The following is a 7,725-nucleotide window of genomic DNA, read 5'->3' on the forward strand; positions in this document are numbered from 1 at the left end:
TCAGGTGTAAAAAAGGTATTTTGGAGAAGAGAGAAGTCTTTTATACTAACATTCCAAAACACTACTGAAACTGCGTATGATATTTTTACCAGGAAGCAACATAATGCCAACAAACATTCCTAACACTTCTGGAATACCAAGTAAACAGCAAGACTTCTAGACACATGATGAGAAATGACTATCTGTATCTGCTTCCTCACTAAAAGGAGGGCTACAACCCTGACTGCTGCTGGAGCCAAGACTCAGCCAGAAGTGCAAAACAGCAGTCAAGATGATACTGTTTGGGATCCATCTGACATCTCAATGATTTACCTTACATATCCTTGCCTTAGGACTCATGAATACACCTTGCTGAACAAAGCAAGCCAGGGCAGCAAGTACCCTGCACTGTATTAATGGGAACACAACCAGCAGATTATGGGGAGTGACAATCTCCCTTTATTTGACACTCACTAGACCACACCTACAATACTGCACCCACTTTGGGGCCCAAAACAAGAAAAAATATGGACAAACTGCAGTGCATTCAGACAGTCATGGGCAAGAGTACTTGCCTTGTGAAAAGCAGCTCAGGAACAGCCTTTTCAACTTGAGAAGAAATGGCTTTCAACTGACCTAATAGCAGTCTTCCCATACTTGTGGTTATCCAGGAAACATAGCCAGGGTCCTTACAGCAGTGCATGACAGAGTTGAAAAGCAATAGGTATAAACCAAAATAAGAGAGGCCCCAACTTGATGCAAGGAAAAGGGTTCTCATGATACAGACAAAAATTGAAGCAAGCTGCCCAGAGGTGTTGTGTAGTCTCTATTCCTATAGGTTTTAAAGACATGTTGGATAAAACATTGCGCAACCTGGTCTGGCCACACAAACAACCTTGCACTGAGTAAGGAGGCTGGATGAGTGACTCCTTATGTCCCTTCCAACCTGAATTTTGCTGTGATAAAAGTTGTAGGCTGCATCAGGCTACACAAAATGAGGGGAGAGAAAGAAGATACAGAGAGTTACAGTTACTCTGGTATTATTTGATAGGACAATTTTTCAAATTGCAGCATTATTCTAATACAGCTACTCTCACACAACTGAAGCTTGGCACAGGTGGGGTGATCTCCCCTGCACTTAGTAGCAACCCACAGCACTGGAAAAAAAGCAGTGCTTGAGGGAAAGGATAAGACAAAGCAATTCTACATGACCAAGAACTTCTGTCAGAATGTCAGCAATACAATACTGGTAACTCTGGCTGTTAGTAAAGGTCATGAGCAATTACAGTCAAAACAGTGCAGAGAGAGGTGGTTATGTAGGTAATTTCAAAGGAAAAGAGGTGTCTTGTAAGACAGAGAAATCAGGAGTGACAGTGATATCGAATATGTTTTCTCAAGATGTTAAGAGCAAATAGCTGACACACTTACAGAAATCACAGTGGCCAAAAATCTTAATGTAAAGGCCATTCTTCAACAACACCATAATAGTAAATCAATAGGACACGATATTATCCAGCTACAGCCCATCCTTCTCTAACATTAATTGGAAGTGGAGAAAAGAGAGCTGTATCTGACATGGTCCATAAAATGTAATTAAACCTTTGCAGTGAAAAAGAGCAGAAAATTCTGGATAGCTATGGATTCTGGGTTAAGAACAGTGATTTACTACTGCCTGAACAGTTCAATTTCTAAAGAAAAAAGGTATTAAACATCCTCTTTGGAGAGACAGAATGAAAAGGGGTGTTCCATTTGCTAACTCAATGACACGAGTGGGTCCATCCATTTCCCCTGTCTCTTGGTCAATTATCTATGTAATACTTACCCTTTCTGTCAGAATACTGCAAAAAATCTATGGAAGATGAGAAAATAAAAGGTAACATCAGTTAATATAGAAAATGTGTTCTGTTATAGCACATGCTCTCTGCTTAAGCAATTCATGTCATTTAAAATGTTATTCAAGTTTCATATTAAATTCTACTTAAATCAAAAGCATTATGAAAATGATTTGACCAGGTTCAAGTTCAAAGAACTTTTAGAGTGTGAGAAACAAACAAGAAGACTTTAATAGGAATAGAAAAATGCATTGCTCCAAAAATGAAATGACAAAAACGACAGTGAAACCCAGTGTCTTTTTTTTTTCTACCAACAGTATCTATTAATAGTATTCATTACAGAACAATTCAATTACAGAAAAATAATTTGGCTAATCCATTAGAGAGCAAAAGCATACCAGAGCTAGCAGCAGAAGGCAAATGCCACAACGTACCCCTGGAATTTACTCTCTTATTTCACTCCATGACACCCCCATGACTATACCTTTGTGCCTGTACTTACACTTGCACATTCATAATGTAGTTCAGGCAGTCACATAACCTCATTTCCCTGAAGTTCCCCAAGAACAAACACAGCCATATAAACAAGAGAAGCACAACTGGCAAAATCTGGGGTTACATGAGCAGTCGGATGAAAGTAATTTTCAAGAGGAAACTTCCTTTAAAACACACAGCTGGGTTACTGTTGGGAGTTATGAGAATGCAGAGACGGAGCCGGAGGAATGTTGGTTGGATGGCACCTGTAAAGGTCACCCAGCCCAGCCTCCCCTCAGAGCAGGGCCAAAGCCAGTGCTAGATGACACTTTCCAAGGGAAGAGGCTGTGTTCAGCAGAACAGTGGGTGGCAGAAACAGCAGGATATCTGCTGCAAACCAGGTCTTGTTTGTGCCCTCTACTCTCTGGAGGCACCTAGATTTCCATGTCAAACATCAGCCAAGGAAAGCATGAACTGACATGGGAAGCCTTTCTAAAGGATAAAAAGGAGACGCTGCAGTAGATAAAGCATTCCAAGCAATATTTCTATGCTGAATGATAGGAGAAAATGAGCAACAGAAAACTAATCACACATTTAAAGTCACCAAAAAGAAAAGCTGTAAGGAGTGGATGACATGACACATACCAACACCATGACACTCTTTCTTCCATGATGGAGCAAAGCTGTGTTCAGTATTCCAGTGGTCTCAAAACAAACTCATGAACAAGCTCAAAGAAACTTGCTTTCAAAGCTGATGGCAGAAAACCACGCTAATTGGGAAAGTGAGGAGCAAACAGGCTGCAAGAACCCAAGGAAAATTAAGTGTGATGCACATATCAAGTAGTTACTATTTGTCAGCAGTCAGTTGCAGGTTCAAAAACATTGGCAATGCATGGAAAGGCCATTTTTTTGTTTTGTTTAACATGTAACGTCTTTGAAAATTCAGGTTTTGAGACAGAGAGTAAAAGAGACATCAGTTCTGTTTAGCATTTATTTAATCATGGCAGGAGAAAGCTGTTCTACACTTAGGTAAGAGGACATATTAGTGTTCATATGACTTTGGCAGCTGTGACAGAGTGAGGGCAGGAGATCAGTGCCGCTTAAATACACTGCAGAGACAGTCTAAGTTTTTAAGACTTCTCTCAAGAGGAGGAGAGAAGAATGATGAAAATTTGCCCATGTTTTGTTCAGAGATGTGAAATTTAAGGCCTCTCTTAACGGCCTTTGTCACACAATGAACAACTTTAATTGCCAAGAAATTGCTTTTCCAGGTTGACTGCCCACTTAAGCTGGAGAGTATATAAAACAAGTTCATTCCTTACAGAGTTCTACAGGAAACAACTTGGTCATGGAAATATTTACAGTTGTGCCACTGTATGTTCAGCTCTATAGAAGTTGCTACCTTGATATTTTCAAAGCATAGCAAAAATTACAGAAGCAGCAAATTAAAAAATACCTGAAGCAAAAAATGAGGAAGTTAATTGTCTGGAATTAACACAGATATAACTAAATGAACCTTAACCCAAACCCAAAAAGACTTTGTAACTCTATAATGGAAAAGGACACAGAACAGGTGGGGGAAGGAAAGTATAGCAAAATGAAGCAGAGGTGAATATAAAAAAAAATTTACTCCCCCCCAACATTCTGGTCCAAGCAATGCAGGCAAAAAAATAAGTGTTCCGAAACGTTATCTTGTAAGGATATACAGTCATGGAATGGTTTGGGCTGGAAGGGGCCTCAAACCATCTAATTTCAAGCCCCACTGTGGGCAGGGGCACCTTCTGCTAAACTCTGCATCCATGGTACCTGAACTCTTTCCTTTCTCTTTTCCCTCTAGTTTAGGTATTGGCTCCTCAAACACACATCACTAACCCACTACAAGGGCAAAGGTACGTTACTAAAAGGAGTATTTGGACCATAATGAACACTTCTGTTTGGAGAATGCCCCCAACCACCTCGGCCGGTCCAGCGCCTGGGACAGCTCTCCCTGCACCCAGCTGTGTCACCGACGGGCCGCCCTCGCACGCTGAGGCGCTGCTGCTGCGCCCTTGTCCGGCCGGGAGCCCCGAGCCGCCCGCCGGGCCGGCTCCCACGTGGCTTTCGGAGCGCGGCCCGGGCCGCAGGGCTCTCCCGGCAGGGCTGTCCCCGGCAGGGCGCTCCTCGGCAGGGCTGTCCCCGGTAGGGCGCTCCTCGGCAGGGCGCTCCCCGCAGTGCCGCCCCACCGAGAGAGCCCCTGCCCGCCGCCGGCCCTCCCGCAGCCCGCGCCGCCACCTCCGCTTCCCCTCAGCGCTTCCCCGCGGCATCACGTGTGGTGAGGGCGGACCGACCCCGCCCCGCTCTGCCCGCCGCTCTTCGGGACACTCACTCGCCAGCGCTACCGCTGCCTCTACGGCTCCACTCACGTCTCCGGCCTCTGCGTTCTGCCCGTCCCGGGGCGCCTCTCCGGGGAATAGGCGGCGGGGCGGAGCGGGGAGTGGGGCGGCGCCTGTCCGCGCTCCCTCCCCTGCGGACGGGGCAGCGCGGGGAGCCCGGGCCGGGGGTGAGCCGGGGTTGCTGGCCAGAGCCGCCGGCCGGAGCCGGCCCCGGCTGCCAGAGGCAGGGATCGTGCTTGGCGGGAGCGCGGCCAGGGCGGCCAGGCGGGCTCGGGGCCGCGAGAGCCGGACACCCCGCGGCCGCTGCCAAAGCGGGAGGAGCGCCCGGCGCTCCGGGAAGGGCCGCTCCCGAGGCCGGGGCTTCGCCTGCTGGAGGCCGTAATAAACATGCGTGAAGCAGTGCAACGTTTGGCAGCCAAACTGGCCTTTGCAGAACCTTTAAAACCCCCCCCTTTTTTATAAACGTTGTTGACTACTCTGTAGAAAGGGATTTTGGCTGCAGGCACAGATTGGTCTTGAGCCTGCTGAGGCAGGAGTTTTAAACTTTGAGGCTGCTAAGTGCTTTTCTGCTGACTGCTTTTGTAGCAGCTTCTAGTTCCCAGCCAGATTCCCTTAAGCTGGCTCGGTAGGGATCAGTTTGCTCTCTAGCAAAGCATGTGTAAGTTCCACACAGTAAATCACTTTAAAGTAAATGCGTTGATAGGAGGAATAAGTGAGATACCCTTTCTACTGGTGCTGTAGAAGGGGCCCTGAGTGTCCTGGTTGACGGGAAGTTGAATGTGAGTCAGCAGTGCCCTGGCAGCCAGGAGGGCCAAACGTGTCCTGGGGGACACCAGGCACAGCAGCACCAGTGGGATTGTCCTGCTCTGCTCTGCTCTGCACTGGGGTGGTCTCAACTTGAATATTCTGTGCAATTTTGGGTGCCACAAGATAAGGAAGATACTTAATTATTGGAGTGTCCAAAGGAAGATTTCAAACATGGTGAGCAGTCTAGAGGAGAAGCCATATGAGAAGTCTGTTCAGCCTGGAGGAGTCTGAGGGGAGACCTCATTGCAGTCTACAATTTCCTCATGAGAGGAAACAGAGGGGCAGACACTGATCTCTGGTGACCAGTGACAGAATTCAAGGGAATGGCCTGTTAAGTTGTGTCAGGGAAGGTTTAAATTGGGTATCAGAAAAAAGGTTTCTCCATCAATGGATGGTTGAGCCCTAGAACAGAGTTCCCAGAGAAGTGGTCACAGAGAAGTGTCAGGCATCAGCCTGACAAAGTTCAAGAGGCGTTTTGGACAACACTCCTGGGCACACAGTGTGACTCTTGCCTGCAGGGCCTGCGCATGCAGGGCCAGGAGTTGGGCTTGGATGATCCCTGTGGGTCCCTTCCAACACAGGATATTCTATGATTCTCTCTGGAGCATACAAGCACCATTCTGTAGCCTGGTTACTGGGACAGCAGGTGATATTTTGGTGTCAGTTCTTCCTCCCTGACCAGTTACTAAGTGGAAGCCAGGTTGTGTCTCTTATAACTATTCACTTTTTTACCCAATTACCAGTCAATAATTCTATTCCACCTATAACACTAGGTAGGATTGTTGCAAAACAACATATGTAAATATGTATGTGTAAATATATATAAACATTTTCTTAAGAAAGGATGTTCTTTGATGTTTGCTCTTTGTATGCCTTTAAGCCTAATCAACAAGCAGGGATATTCAATCTGTGAGCAAATAACAGCTAACAAGCAAGCTCTAGGTGATGTCCAGACGTTAGAAAAACAAATTAGTTGGTAGAATTGCCTTGTTAGGATTTAAGGCTTGAAATGCTTCAATGATCTCAGACCTAGGGGAAGGTTAATAAAGCTTGGGAAGAAGGATGTACCACTCATAGTGGACACAATGTGGAATTTACAGGCCACAAAGACATCTGGCAGAACTCCCAAGATAAAATAGGAACTAATAAACCCAACCCAGTGATTGTGCTGCAATCAGCTCTGACTGGGTAAATTATAATTCCATCAGGGGGAGATTGTGACCACCAGCTCACAGACCACAGACCCCAAAGAAGAGAAAGACTGACCATAGGACTAATTAGCATGAGAAGCAAGAGAATCATTAACCAATAAAAGAATACCAGTTAATAAGAAAACTATGTAACTTGTAGCCAACGAACACTAATTCTTTTGTTTGCTAAATTCTATAAATAGTAAAAAGTTCTGATAATTAGTGTGTGTAATTTGTGCAATACCACCAATTGTGCAACTCTGAAATAAATAATCAATGTCTCTCTTTAAGTGTGTCATTATTGGCTTGTTGCACACTGAGTAAAAAATCCGATTTTGGCAGAGAAGGTTGCTCAGCATTTGAGGCAGTAGCTCCAGCTTTCTATATATTATCATTTTACAGACTGAATTAATTAGTTAAGTATTCCATTGCTTTCTTCAGGTGCTGCTTTTTGTTTGTTTGTTTAGGCACACACATTCAACATCAATAGACTCGTGCTGAATCAAGATTTTGAACTGTTACTCTAAGAGGAAGGATGTCTTCCTGTATGTTCCAGTCCTAGTCTGCCAGGCCCATTAGATTCTCTTCCTAGCTTGTAGCAGAACCCTGAATCAAAAACTTACTACAAAAATAAACACCATTGTCACAATTAAAATCTATGCAAAAAAAAGATAGCAAAATGCAGATTTATTTCATGGCTTCATTACAAATGTATTTACTTCCTGCTCAGCTGAAAATAAATTGAAACATACCATTGGCAATCTAAAAGATTAATACTACATAAAAAAAGTTCATCTCAGAAATCACAAGCTACCAGTTCTAGTACCTGTAGGGATTTTTCCTAACAAAAATACTTATTTTAAAAAGCCCTGAACCACTTGACATGTATCATCACTGACACACTGAACACCCATGCCACAACACGGCAGTGCAACTTTCTAACACCAAGTAATCAGTCCTCCAATGCTCAGTATCCATGCAGCTGTGCACATCCTCTTCCTTGGAGAGATATATAGTCCTTTTCCTTTAAAGCACAGAGTTCAAGTTGCTGTGTTTATAACATTACACCTA

The 7,725-nt window shown here is 44.6% G+C and overlaps 1 protein-coding gene across 2 annotated transcripts in view; it reads right to left on the reverse strand.

Annotated features, from left to right (window-relative positions):
* Positions 1 to 4,746, reverse strand: part of GGACT (gamma-glutamylamine cyclotransferase) — a 28,366-nt gene extending 23,620 nt beyond the window's left edge. The window contains exon 1 of one of the 2 annotated variants that reach the window (XM_054271459.1): positions 4,651 to 4,746. The gene's annotated coding sequence lies outside the window, so the exon portion shown is untranslated. Of the gene's footprint in view, positions 1 to 2,930; positions 3,028 to 4,650 lie in introns of those variants that run through there. The other variant, XM_054271457.1, reaches the window with a different exon arrangement.
* Positions 4,747 to 7,725: the final 2,979 nt, after the last annotated feature.

The sequence above is a fragment of the Melozone crissalis genome, unplaced genomic scaffold, assembly GCF_028551555.1.
Source record: "Melozone crissalis strain CALT ecotype California unplaced genomic scaffold, PUWL_Pcris_2 ptg000013l_1, whole genome shotgun sequence".
Classification (NCBI taxonomy): Eukaryota; Metazoa; Chordata; class Aves; order Passeriformes; family Passerellidae; genus Melozone; species Melozone crissalis.